General features: G+C 43.5%; 1 protein-coding gene and 1 pseudogene across 1 annotated transcript in view; both read right to left on the bottom strand.

The window, feature by feature from the left end:
- APBB2 (amyloid beta precursor protein binding family B member 2) overlaps window positions 1-13,569 on the bottom strand; it is a 339,921-nt gene that overhangs the window by 247,822 nt on the left and 78,530 nt on the right. The gene's annotated exons all lie outside the window — the stretch shown is intronic.
- Window positions 4,831-5,402, bottom strand: LOC103284925 (mitochondrial fission 1 protein-like; annotated as a pseudogene).

Below are 13,569 nucleotides of genomic sequence, written 5' to 3'. Positions count from 1 at the left end.
GAGAACTCTGTACTATCATCTCAATCTTTCTGAAATGCTAAAACTATTCTTTAAAATAATGTCTATGTTTAATTTTTTTAATATATTCTTTATTGATTTCATAGAGGAAGGGAGAGGGAGAGAGAGACAGGAACATCAGTGATGAGAGAGACTCATTGATCAGCTGCCTCCTGCGTGCCCCCAGTGGGGATCGAACCCACAACCCGGGCATGTGGCCTGACCGGGAATCCAACCGTGACTTCCTGGTTCATAAGTCGATGCTCAATCACTGGGCTATGCCAGCCGGGCAAGAATGTCTATTTTTTTTTTTTAATATATATTTTATTGATTTTTTACAGAGAGGAAGAGAGAGGGATAGAGAGTTATAAACATCAATCAGCTGCCTCTTGCACACCCCCTTCTGGGGATGTGCCAGCAACCAAGGTACATGCCCTTGACCGGAATCGAACCCGGGACCCTTGAGTCCGCAGGCCGACGCTCTATCCACTGAGCCAAACCGGTCTCGGCAAAATGTCTATTTTTTTAAAAGAAAAAAGAATGTGGCAATGAGGCTGGTTTTCTTGATTGGCTCACACACCGCCTCTCACACCAATTCCATAGAAGAGTGGCCCCGTCATGTTTGATTTAATCAACATGCCCAAGAGGGAACTCACCACATCTCCTACTTCTCTAGGTCAAGTCGAGGTCTTAAAGGAAGTCTCAGAAAGACTCTAGGAAATTCAATTTTGAAAAAATAGTGTTGGTATTTTTTCCTTAAAAATCCGAGTCCCGATTCTCAAGTTCTATGGCCACTTCAAATCCAGAACGTTAGGCACCTGCACATGAACATCGGCAACCATCCATGCCTGATTCTCTCCCAAAGAAGATAACTTTCAGATCCCCGATCCAGGGACTTCTCTCCGCTAGAATACATGGCTCTCTCGGGAGCCTTTGTGAGATCTGCTAGACTTCCCCATGTAAAACCTTCCTATGTGGAGCCAACCTAATAAATCACCATGAGTAACAGTAACTCTGCTTTACATCAAAATCCTAGAAAACCACAGACGAACCAGGAAAGACAAATATGTCTTTCCTGCGTGACAAACATGTAAATATTTAGCAGACACCATTTGACAATATTAGCCACAATAAGCAACACCATTAAGAGTACTTCAGTGTTTACAGAGCATTTTGTCATTTCGTTTCATAAAAGGTGGTAAAGGACATGGGTGGTAAAGATATCCCCATTTTATAGATATGGAAAATTGAGGCTTATCATTGAAGTCAGAACTCAATCACATCCACCACTGCTGACTTGACTCCACTCAGGATCCCTCCAGACTTGGCTCAGTGCTTTTGTTCTCTCCAACCAGGAAGACGGGAGTTCTCTCCCATTGTAATTTCCCACTGTACTTCCCTCCCCTCCCCTCCCCTCCCTCCCCTCCCCTCCCCTCCCCCCTCCCCTCCTCTCCTCTCCTCTCTTCTCTCTCTCTCTCTCTCTCTCTCTCTCTCTCTCTCTCTCTCTCTCTCTCTCTCTCTCTCTCCAGGTCATTTATCTGTTCATGCATCCAATCTCCTGAGCAGAATTATAGAGACCAACTCAGGACTAGGGCACATCCCCACTCATTCTTACAGCCCCTGCATGTTAACACAATGCCTCCCACGGGGGTGCTCCCCAAACCCCACAGCCCATGCCCACATGAATACATGAATGATCCTGTGCCACAAAGCTTACCCATCGGCAGAAGCTGTGAAACAAAAATATACCCTGTCCTGGTTCCGGAAAACGAATGAGAAATTCAAGGTGACTGTTTTTCCTTGACCTTGAAGCAAAATAAATTATGGTTCTGTTTTACAACATGGCTGATAACCATAAATAGGAAAGATAAAGTGTTCTGTTTTCCTCCTGAGTCCTCAGCTCGGCTTCCAATTTGGGGCCAAGAACATTTGGGGAATGTGCCACAGGTCCTGGTTTACATCCAGATTCCAGAAAACGGGGAGAGGAAAATGAGTCTGACCGTCCATATCGCTTGAGTTCCTGTGACAGGAACCACTCTCTCCCTAAAATCCGTGTTTCTCTTTCTGTGGACGTACTGGTCACATTGACCATTTTGTTATGAGAACCTTTGATTCTCAGAAGCTAAATCAGATGGAAAGTCAATTTTTAAAAAGATTTTTATTGATTTCAGAGAGGAAGAGAGGGAGAGAGAAACGTCAGTGATGAGAGAGAATCGTCAATGATGAGAAAGAATCATTGATCAGCTGCCTCCTGCACGCCCCCCACACTGGGGATCGAGCCTGCAACCCAGGCATGTGCCCTCAGTCCGCAGGCCAACGCTCTGTCCATTGAGCCAAACCAGCCAGGGCGGAAAGTCAAATATTTTTAAAAGATCAAATCATTAAAAAAAATTCTTCTCGGCCCCCTGGTATGAAATATAAAGCTGCTGACTTCACACAGAGAGGGACTAATTCAGAGTTCACTGCTCCTGCCTGAAGGGAAACCGAAGGCCGCCCGCCCCTGTGCCAGGACATCACAGAAGTTGCTGAAAGAAGCAGTTTACTGAATAGTACCTCTGTGTCTTCAAAGTTTTACCAGGTCCAACCGTGGAAAACTAAAACCACTGGGATCAAAGAGGCTAACATTCAATGCTTGCTTTGTTTGTTTTCAACCAGAATAACCAAAACTGAATATAGTTCATCAAGATTTTAAGTTCTGCTTCACTGTATTTTTCCTTCTGTGTCCAACTATAAAAGAGGCCTTTTAAAAATAATAAAATGTTTAATTCTACCATCAATAACACACGTGCTTTGAAATTTTTTTTTTTTCAGAAATGAGAGATGAGGTGTGTAGAGCGATCCAAACCTTTTCATGTCTATCCAAAGGCATATATTGTAGAATCAAACTGAAATCATTACAAATGTCCTCAAATTTCAGTTAATGAACTGCTCCTCTGCCCTCATCACAGAATACCAGAAGGAACGTGTGTGTGTGTGTGTGTGTGTGTGTGTGTGTGTGTGTGTGTGAATGTGTGTGTGTGTATGTGTGTGTGTGAGCACATGCACATGTGGTATGTGTACACACTTATGGGTGCTCATGTGTGCTGCGCCTGGGGGTGGGGCTGATGTGGGGGAGGGTAGGCATCAGAACTCATAAAAAGTGTCTTAGGTCCTCCTCAGATCTGGTTCCACTTGCCCCTTTGCTTTTCCACCCTGTTCTTTGCTCCAGGTGGCTGAGCATTTAACAGCAGGCGCCCTTGTCCTCTGGCTCATGGTTGGGTTTAGCCAGTGGAGAGGCTCTCACAGGAGGGTGCCTGCAGGAGAGCAGGAGGAGGGAGAACATGCCATGCGGGGTCCTCTCAGGTCACCAGTCCCATCAGGTGGCCACTACACACAGCTCTCTGTCTCCCTGTAGCCGCCCCTCCCTCACCCCCCAGGTCCAGAGCGGAAGGAGCTCGGCTGCTCTAAGCCCCAGGGCACTGAGCTTCCTTGTGGTCCCTACACCCTGCCTGAGTTCCCAATCTGAATGTGCCCCCTGTGTCCTGATGGGACCCGAACTACTATGCAGACCTAAAGCCTTTGCATCCTCACCTAACGAGATCGTGTCCTGTAATTAGCACTGGTGGATCCCTTTTTTTATGACAGCCCGACATCACTTATGTCAAAGAAGAGTCCCTCTACAATATTTCAGAACCTTTTAAAGCTGTTTGGACTGGTGTCCTGACATGCTTTTTGTTTTGTTTTGTTTTTGTTTTAATCCTCAAAATGTCATCATCTGTAATAAATTACACAGTAGTAGAAATATACTTGTAGATTAAGTGGTCTTTTTCCCCCCAGCCTTAGTGAGATATAGCTGACATATAAAAATAGTGATATTAAACATGTACATCATGTATTATACAATGGTACACCTGAAACCTATAATTTTATTAACCAATATCATCCCAATACTTTCAATTAAATAAAGTGCACATCGTAGTGATTTGATATAGGTATACATTGTGAAAGGATTCCTCCCACCTAGTGTTATCAACTATAGTCACCATGCTTTACATTAGATCTTTAGGCCTTATTCATCTTACGGCTAAGTTTGTACCCTTTTACAGACCTCTCCCTATTCTCCCTACCTCAGCCCCTGGCACCACTTTTATACCGTGTTTCTATGAGTTTGACTTTTTTTTTAAGATTCCACATATACGTGATACTATGCAGTATTTGTCTTCCTCTGTCTGACTTAATGCCCTCAAAGTTTACCCGTGTTGTTGTAAAGATAGGATTTCCTTCTTGCTCATGGCTGAATAATATTCCATTATATTTATGTCTGTGTGTGTGTGTGTGTGTGTGTGTGTGTGTGCATCTCACTTCTTTATCCATTCATCAGACAGGTTGTTTCCGTATCTTGACTAGTGTGTTGATAAAGCTGCAATGAACAAGGAGGTGCATGTATCTTTTCAAGTTAGTGTTTTTCTTTCGTGTGTGTGTGTGTGTGTGTGTTTTCAGAAAAATACCCAGAAGTGGAATTTCTGGATCACATATTTCTATTTTTAATTTTTTGAGGAAACTCCATATGGTTTTCCATAGTGGCTGCAAAAACTTACATTCCTACTAGCAGTGCACAAGGGTTCCCTTTTCTCCACATCCCCGCCAACACTTATCTCTTGTCTTCTTGGTGACAGCCATTCTAACAGGTGTGAGGTGAAACACCATTGTGGTGTGTTTCCCCCCCCCAAGTCAAAGCCCAATTTTATTTACACTCATCCTAAAGCACACGATCTGGGGCTAGAGGACAGATCTCAGGGGAGAGGAGGGTGAGGCCATAGAGGACAGGGGTGCAGGAGAAGAAAGGGACACAGCGAGAATGGATGGGTCCCTCTCTGAGTGTTCTGCATGGGCTCCCATGTATCCCTGGGCAGAGGCAGAGGTGCAGTCTCATTCAGGATTTGGACTTGGATACAGCAAACCTGATGAGTCCAGCCAGTCCCGCCACACCCAGGGCCATGCCTCTAACAATGGCCATGCCCCCCGGTCCCTCTTTCTTCATGGCCTTGACAATGAGCTGTTCCAGTTCTTTGGCCTAGTTTGGGGCTCTGTCTGCAGCAGCCCTCGCACATACTCTGGGGCCTTTTCATATTCCTTGAGCCGGCAGTTCCCCACAGCCCGGTAGACGACATAATCCCGCTGCTCCTCTTTGCTCCCTTTGAGCAATAGCTCCTCCAGCAGTGCAACGCTTTTACGGATGTCAGCATTGTACTTCCAGGCACACGCAAACTGCATGCTCTTGACACCGAGCCTGCTGCCTTCTCAGACTGAAATGTCTTTCCAAACTTCAGCAGCTCATCCACAGACACCAGCTCGTTTAGCACGGCCTCCATGGCCGCCGGCCCCGCAATCCTCACACCTCGGACGTAACTGTGCCACCAACTCCATGGCCCACTGGCAGGAGGGGAGAACCACTTCCGGGCTCCACTGTGGTTTTGATTTGCATCTCCCTAATGGTTCTGATGAGCTTCCAGCTCTCTCTTCCCTTGATTCTCCTCCACTGTGCTTATTACACTGGTATGTTTATTGGTTATGGTCCATTTTCTCTCAGGAGAGTGCATGGTCCCAGAAAGTAGGGACCTTGTCCGTTAGGATCACGGCTCGTGCCCACTGCCTAGGACAGGGCATGGCATACAGTCTGCACTCACTAAACATTTGTTGAATAAATGGAAGAACTGCCGATCTGCTTCGTTAAGGACTACAGCTAAATTTCCTGGGACCGAGATGCTCAGTGGCCAGCTTTCGAAGATGCTGTGGAAGGGATTCTGTTTAAATTAAAAGAGGAGACTGTGGAACGATGTGCCATCCTACATGAAGATTTTCCACACTGCACCTCAAAACCAGCAAAGTACACAGGAGACAAACAGAAAACACGAATAAACTTAAACAATTGTTTAAACCAGGGCAGCAAAGGTTTTCTGTAAAGGGCCAGACGGAAGTTCCACTTTGAAGGCCATAGAATCTGTCACAATTGCTCACCTCCGCTGCTGTAACAGGAGAGCAGCCACACACAGCACCCAAATGAATAGCACAGCTGTGCTCCAATAACACTTAGTTTATGGACACTGAAATATGAATTTCACATAATATTCAAGCATCATGAAGTATTATTTTCCTTTTGATTTTTTCCCAACTAAAAAATGTGAAAAGCATTCTAGGCTCAAAGGCCATACAAAAAACAGGCAGCAGGCTGGATTTGGCTTCATGCTGTAGCGGGCTGACCCCTGGTTTAAATAATTTCTAAGGGTGTTTTTTTTTCTATAGACAAAATACATCCAGTCAATCAATCTGCTGGGTAGCTACAATTAAGCATGGGATAACTGTACTTGGTAAAGAATAATATGCTGGATGAATAAACATTACTAATCACTCTTTCAGGACTGTCTTTCCACCCAGATTTTGATCATTTTCAAACAAATTCTGAAAGCATCTGTTTCTTCATCTAAGACTCTCATCTTCCACCCTAGTGAAAAAAATGTGTCCTGCGCCTTCCCTTATCGGAAAGGGAACTGTAACAAAAGCTCAGGCAGAGAGAAGAGGATGTCTTCCCTCGTTTGGGGGCAAGGCAGATTCCAGTACAATGTTTTATGATGAAGTGTACACTGTGTGGCTTACACTTTGCTCTCAAGTACTTTTAAACACACCCTGTTGTGTGGGCTCTGGAATGAGAACTATTTTGATTTCAGGTGCTGCTAGAATTCAGAGTCATCTGTCCCCAGGAGCTGTAAAATTTGCTGCAAAGGTCAGGCTGGGAGATGGCGGGGCCAAAACGTGTTATTTCATAACTTAAAGCAGAAGACTTTAAGTTCGCTCAGTTTTAATAATAGTCTCATCTCTGTTACATATTAGCAGTACATGAAAATAAGCAATCTGAAGATCTCTTCTTGGTATTATGCAGAAGAGGTATCATTAACTTGAAAGATGTATTTGACCTTAGATTCACAGCAGAGAATAGCAACACTTTGCTTTTAGACTCTAGATGTTTTAAATATCCAAATGAAGGGTGTCCCAGAAACCCGACCAAGAAATAATTCAAGAAGAAAGTTCTCAACATTTACACCCCGCATTTTCTCCAACACACGCCTTATCATTCACTAGACCCTGGAACCCTTCCCTAGTCTCTTCTGGCCTCTCCATTCCAACCACCACAATCCAGGTCATTTTTCTTCTCAACATCCTCTCTAGAAGATGAAACCCACACAGCAGGAATAATGAACTACTCACTGTTAAACCCCTAGCTCCTAGCACAGGACCTGACACACAGTAGGAGCTCAAGAAATATGGGAAGGCAACACTCCTGTGTATGACATTCCTGGCCCCTCTCATTCTGGCCGCACTTCCCATTTCTAGTCTGTCTTCTGTCATTCCCCATCATCCGCACCCTCCTGGCTTCACACACACACACCCATTTGTCCTTGAATTCCTCCATGCATGCCCCTGCCTCCATAAGGTCATTTGCATGATTTCCTCCCCCTGAAACGTCATCCCCTCTCCCCCACCTGTGGGCCTCGGAAAGCCCAAATCCACAGTACGAGCCTGATGTAGAAAGGAAGAATGACTTGCCCCTGTGCTTGGTTTGCACAGAAGGTTAGACATACTGTCTTAAATCATTACACTTTGTTTTCTGGCTGTCTCCCAAAAAAACTATGCGCTCTGAGGGCAGGGCCCCGTGTCCTTTTTCTTTTATTTTTTTATTTTTAATATATTTTATTGATTTTTTACAGAGAGGAAGGGAGAGGGATAGAGTGTTAGAAACATCGATGAGAGAGAAGCATCAATCAGCTGCCTCCTGCACACCCCCTACTGGGGATGTGCCCGCAACCAAGGTACATGCCCTTGACCGGAATCCAACCTGGGACCCTTGAGTCCGCAGGCTGATGCTCTACCCACTGAGCCAAACCGGTTAGGGCTTCTTTTTCTTTTTTATTCTCAGTGGCTTACTTGTAATATATACTTGAGTGCTTCTTGAAAACTACTTACTCATTCATGCAACAACTTCCTATAAAGCACCCAGCCTTCACTGGCACTATGGGGATGTATCACTGAACACACACACAGACACACTTACCACTGCCTATTGCAATTTGTATTATAGTGAGCAGAGAGACGTAGTAACTTAAAACATAGGTCTGCAGCTTTCAATATGTCATTCGGGTAGGTAGGGCAGGTTTCAGAGAGGGTAACATCTGATCAAAGATTAAAGAAGAGAAGAGGTTAGCCCTGTGGATATCTGGGGAATAGCATACAGGAGGAAGAAAGACCAAGTGAGAAGTCCCTGAGGCAGAAATAAGCTCAGTGTGTTCAAAGGCCAGGGCAGGGGGAGTGGAGTTAGCTGGAGGAGAAGATGAGGAGATGCGGTCAGCGAGACAAGCGGGACATCGTATGAAGACTTTCGGGCAATCCCAGGGACTTCATCTTTTATTGTGAGGACAGAGAAGTCTTTGCAAATTTTGAGCAGAAGAGTGCCAAGACTTTACAGAACCTCTCTCGTGAGAATAGAGTGTGGGAAGGCATGGAGAGAATTAAGGGAAGCTGTTCGGAGGTCCTTGGAATAGTCCAGGTGAAACAGAACAATGGCTCAGGTCAAGGTGGCAACAACAGATATGTTCTAAAGGTCAAGTTCATTAGGTTTTCTGGCGGACTGGACCTTGGAAACAGGTCTACATTTCCTCCTTTCATTGATAGTGATAAGCCCCAGCCCAGACCCTTCTCGTCATTCCTTCGTTTCTGTGAAAGGCTCCAATTTGTTCTCCTCCCCATCAATTCTCTCCTCTCTTCATCCTACAAACCACCGCAGGGTGGTGTTCAGAATGGCACTCCCATCACACATCACCTGCTCGAAGCGGGTGGGAGCACAGACCTGCTCTGAAGCCCTCCCCGACCTGTGTCCTCAGTTCTTGTCATGCATGATACCCAATGACAGTGGTAGTATTTCAGCTTTTTCTGTATTATAAACATAAATAATCAATTATGTACACATACAAATATATACACATATGTGTATTTTGGACAATGTCATCTTAATCTCCCTAAGGTTCAAATACCTTAAAGTATGGGGGGTATAATTCCTGCCATGACTAAGTGTAAGGTCAGATATTAGTACATAAGCTGTAAAGAAAAAAAGGAAGGCAACACAAAAATAAATATTACTAATTCTGATGGTCTACCCATCAATCAAACCATTTGAAGAAAAAAGTTATTTAATTGTTTTTTAATTAGAAAAAACAATTTGGCTTTATTTTTTAAATGAAACAGTAATTATAATGTATTGAAATATGTATAGGTAAGGGATACCATAATGAGTTTATACTTCAGACCACCATTGAAGTATAAACATTTGAAAGAAAAACTGTCATCATTTTCTTATCTACTAGAGGCCCGGTGCACAAAATACGTGCACTGGTAGGGTCCCTAGGCTTGGCTGGCGATCAGGGCCCATTGGGGCCTTCCTTCCCCCTCCCTGCCCCCTGGCACCACCACCCCCCGCCCCCCACTGCCAGCCAGGACCTTCCTTCATTCCGCGCTGCCTCCTGGTGGACAGCGCACATCATAGCGAGAGGTTGAACTCCTAGTCAGTCGAACTCCCGAGGGTACAATTTGCATATTAGCCTTTTATTATTTAGGATTATTAAATTTCAGGGTTCAAACTAAGGCTACGGAGGTAAATCACACCACAGAGAAATGACTACGACAGTTTCCAGACAAGCCCATCAGGAGTTGCAGAGTTAAGCAGTTATTGCTGTTGGAAGAGTTTAGGGCAGGCATCTCCTTTGACCTACAACCTGCATCTAGGTTTTAATTAAGAGGAAAGTGAAATCTGGACAGAGGAATCAGAAGATATTTAAAAGGCCCACTGCCTTTATCTGTACATCAGTCATTACTTCTAGTCCAAACAGGCAGGCCTTTCTTAGCAAACAGCCTTCCTGATTAGCAATCAGATTGTGGAGACTTCCAAGGCTACCCCCGGCCTTACAGCCTGAAAAGCAAATACAGTTCAGACCAAAGCTCATATTTAAAGCAAACAAACTGAGCATAAAGGTACACTTTCAGACACACTTCAGCAAGATGGGATTCTTTGTCCTTCAAATCACATTTGGTAAACAGCTGTCTTTTTTCCTTTCTCTATCTCAACTCAGTGTTTTAACTAATACGCTTTCAAGGGAACAGTCGCTGGCCCAGCACATACTTTACCACTTTTCCCACAAAAATTACCTACTTCTTCTGCATGCCAAGAGGATAAGAAGGACTGACCAATAAACACAGTTTTGAAAAAATTACATTTTTAAAAAATATTTACTAGGGTTTTAGAAACAATATTAAAGCATAATGAAGCAAAATGACTCATGATCATACTACCTGGCTAGCTCCTGATTCTTTTCTAAAAGGAAAAAAAAAATACATACACGACCATAGCTAGAAAACTCAAATCATGCAGAAAAGAAAAAGAAGAAAAGTTTTTCAATATATAAAAGTTCGTATCTTTTTCAGGAAAAAATATGTATATACTAAATTTTTTAAAATTATACAAAAGGGAATGGCATTCATGTGGGTCTACAAAACATTTTTCATTTTATATAGATACATGCACATACACATATAAGTGTATGTGTGTGTATAACAATTCCAAATCAACACACATACAGAGCTACTTCATTCTTTACAAAGCTGCTATAATGTAATTTGTAAAATATCTTGGCATGGTTTTAAGTGAACCTATTTATGAAATTGCTGGTTTTAAGTGAACTTATTTATGATTTACGTTTTGAAATACATTGCCTAGTTGCTCTCCAATGGTGTCTATTTTAGAAGACAAATAATTACAGATGGTGGTCCTTTTTCTACATGTGTTGTACGTACCGTATTTTCCGGTGTATAAGACGACTGGGCGTATAGAAGATTTTCCTGGGTTAAAAAGTCGTCTTATACGCCAGAAAAATACGGTATCACAAATGACCTGCTTTGTCGCAAGCTGCAGCACAGCAGGCCAGACAACCAACCCATCCCAGACCATGTCAAGCTCTTCTAGACAACGCAGACTCTATGAACCAACCAGAAACATCGCAGAGCAAAGCTGGAGGGTGGCCATCACAGCTCTGTCGAGGGTTCTGTGCAGCTGACCTTTTACTTGTTTTTACGTTCTTTGTCTAAGACAACTGCAGGAAAAGATGGACGGGGAGGAGGGGGATTATCTTCTGCTGGGTACTTACCTTAGTTCATTTAGCCGCTATGACACAATACCACAGGCTGGGTGGCTTCTGAACGATAGAAACGTATAGCTCACAGTTCTGGAAGCTGGAAATCCAAGACTGAGGGGCCAGCACAGTCACCTTCTGGCGAGGCCCCTTTTCCTGCTCCATGGCTGACCCTTTCCCTGTGCGCTCAGCTGGCGGAAGGGGCTAGGGATCTATCTCTCTGGAGGCTCCAGTATAAGGCACTGATCCCATTCATGAGGGCTCCACCCTTATGACTGAAGCACCTCCCAGTCACCACTTCCTTATCTCATCTTTGAGAGTTAAGATTCCGACATATGAATTTGGGGGGGCACACTCATTTAGATCACAGCAGTACTTACCTAAGAATACGAGCAGTCGAAAATACTAGGAAAGCAGTAGATAGATGGCAGTCACATACCATCAGAGAGCTGAACACCTTGGACTCTCCCCACTGTCAAATCCTCGGGAGCCCCGCAAAGCAGACAGTGTGGAAAAAGCTCAAAGACCCAAACAAGGAATGCAGAGTGGGGATGCAGTCGGGAACATCCCAGAAGGAATGACCTTCTTCCTTCCTTCTCTAAGTAGCTGCTTAGGAGAGTCTGCTTCCCCCAGCAACCGGATAGCTCCGGATAACACAGCAAGCTGATAGAGGCAAGGCTGGGCTACATAGCTTGGCTGCAAAACCTGGGACAGATGATTTTCAGAGGGGTGGGGTTGGGGGAGCGGGAGGGGAGTGATTAACCAGGGAACTTGTATACATATATGCATAACCCATGGACACAGAAAATAGAGTGGTGAAGGCCTGGGAGGGCCGGGTGTAGGGTGGAGGGGATCAATAGGGGAAAACAAACAAACAAACAAACAAAAACAAAGGGGCATCTGTAATACTTTCAAGAATAAAGATACATTAAAAAAAAAAAACACCTTGGGACAGATTCCCAAACATACCCTGCATTATTATTTCCACCTCTGAGGGTCTGATTAGGTATTTTCCTCAGGTAAAAGGGCTTAAAATCCTCCATTCATTGACAGCCTCCTACCTCCTACTTACTTATCAAAAAATAAATAAAATGCCACTTCTCCAGATTAATCTACACTCACATTGCAATCTCTCCTTGAAAATTCTATTGATCTATTACTTTGGGCCTTTATTGTCTCATTAAGTTATAAGAAGAGTAAAAGATATAAAGAAAGATATAGAGAGGAAGTTTTCTATAGGTCAACCGTTTCATAGGCATTGCTTTCATTTATACTGGCACCTAATGTTTTGAGAAAAAGTTCAGATTTAAATCTAAATTAGTAGATGTGAGACTTGGATAAAATCATTTGGTCTTGCCAATCCCCAGGTTCTTTATCTTTAAAACAGGGTAATACTCTCTCTGTCATAGGATTGATGTGAAGATCAAATAAAGTTCCTTCCCCCTCTTCCCCATCAAAGACTGAGAAAGTGCTTAAGTACTTAACACATGGGACATGCTCAATAAAACCTGGGCTCTCCCAAAAGAGCTTGTATTCTGGCTGTCTCTCCCCAGGATAGTACATTTTATTCCCTCTAGCAACTACCAAACTAGACTTCCACAGAGGATACCATTAACAAGTTAACTTGGCATTTAATGGAATTGCACTGAACTAAGTAAAATTTATCCAACATCTCTTATCACTCGTAAATAAATGCCTGCTCAAGATCAGTGGTCATTTTGAGTCTAATTTTAGAATCCTCGAGGGCCTAAAGTCGTGATTGGAATTCCAGATTTTTTTTATTTCTGTGATAAGTCTTGGGTAAAGTCATTAATTACCCTTTTACTTTCCTAGGCACTGTCACGCTTTAACTAGATCAGGCGTCCTCAAACTACGGCCTGTGGGCCACATGCGGGTGTTTTTGCTGTTTTTTTACTTCAAAATAAGATATGTGCAGTGTGCATAGGAATTTGTTCATAGTTTGTTTTTTTTAAACTATAGTTCGGCCCTCCAACGGTCTGAGGGACAGTGAACTGGCCCCCTGTTTAAAAAGTTTGAGGACCCCTGCTTTTTAGGAATTAAAGAAAAACAGTTTTTCCCGCAGTCATCATTCGAGGCTCTTTTAGGATAGATGTTAGCATCTTAGTAACTATTCTGTGCTTGGTTTCACAAGGGTGATTTCCTTGAAGACTTAAGGGTGCAGACAGTTTGTTCATGCTTTGGCTATTATCTAGTTCAGGGGTCCTCAAACTTTTTAAACGGGGCCAGTTCACTGTCCCTCAGACCGCTGGAGGGCCGGACTATAGTTTAAAAAAAAACTATGAACAAATTCCTATGCACACTGCACATATCTTATTTTGAAGTAAAAAAACAAAACGGCAAA

Source organism: Eptesicus fuscus, chromosome 2 (genome assembly GCF_027574615.1).
Source record: "Eptesicus fuscus isolate TK198812 chromosome 2, DD_ASM_mEF_20220401, whole genome shotgun sequence".
Lineage (NCBI taxonomy): Eukaryota > Metazoa > Chordata > Mammalia > Chiroptera > Vespertilionidae > Eptesicus > Eptesicus fuscus.
The sequence above is the reverse complement of the archived record's forward strand: the minus strand, read 5'-3'. Positions and strand labels throughout refer to the sequence as shown.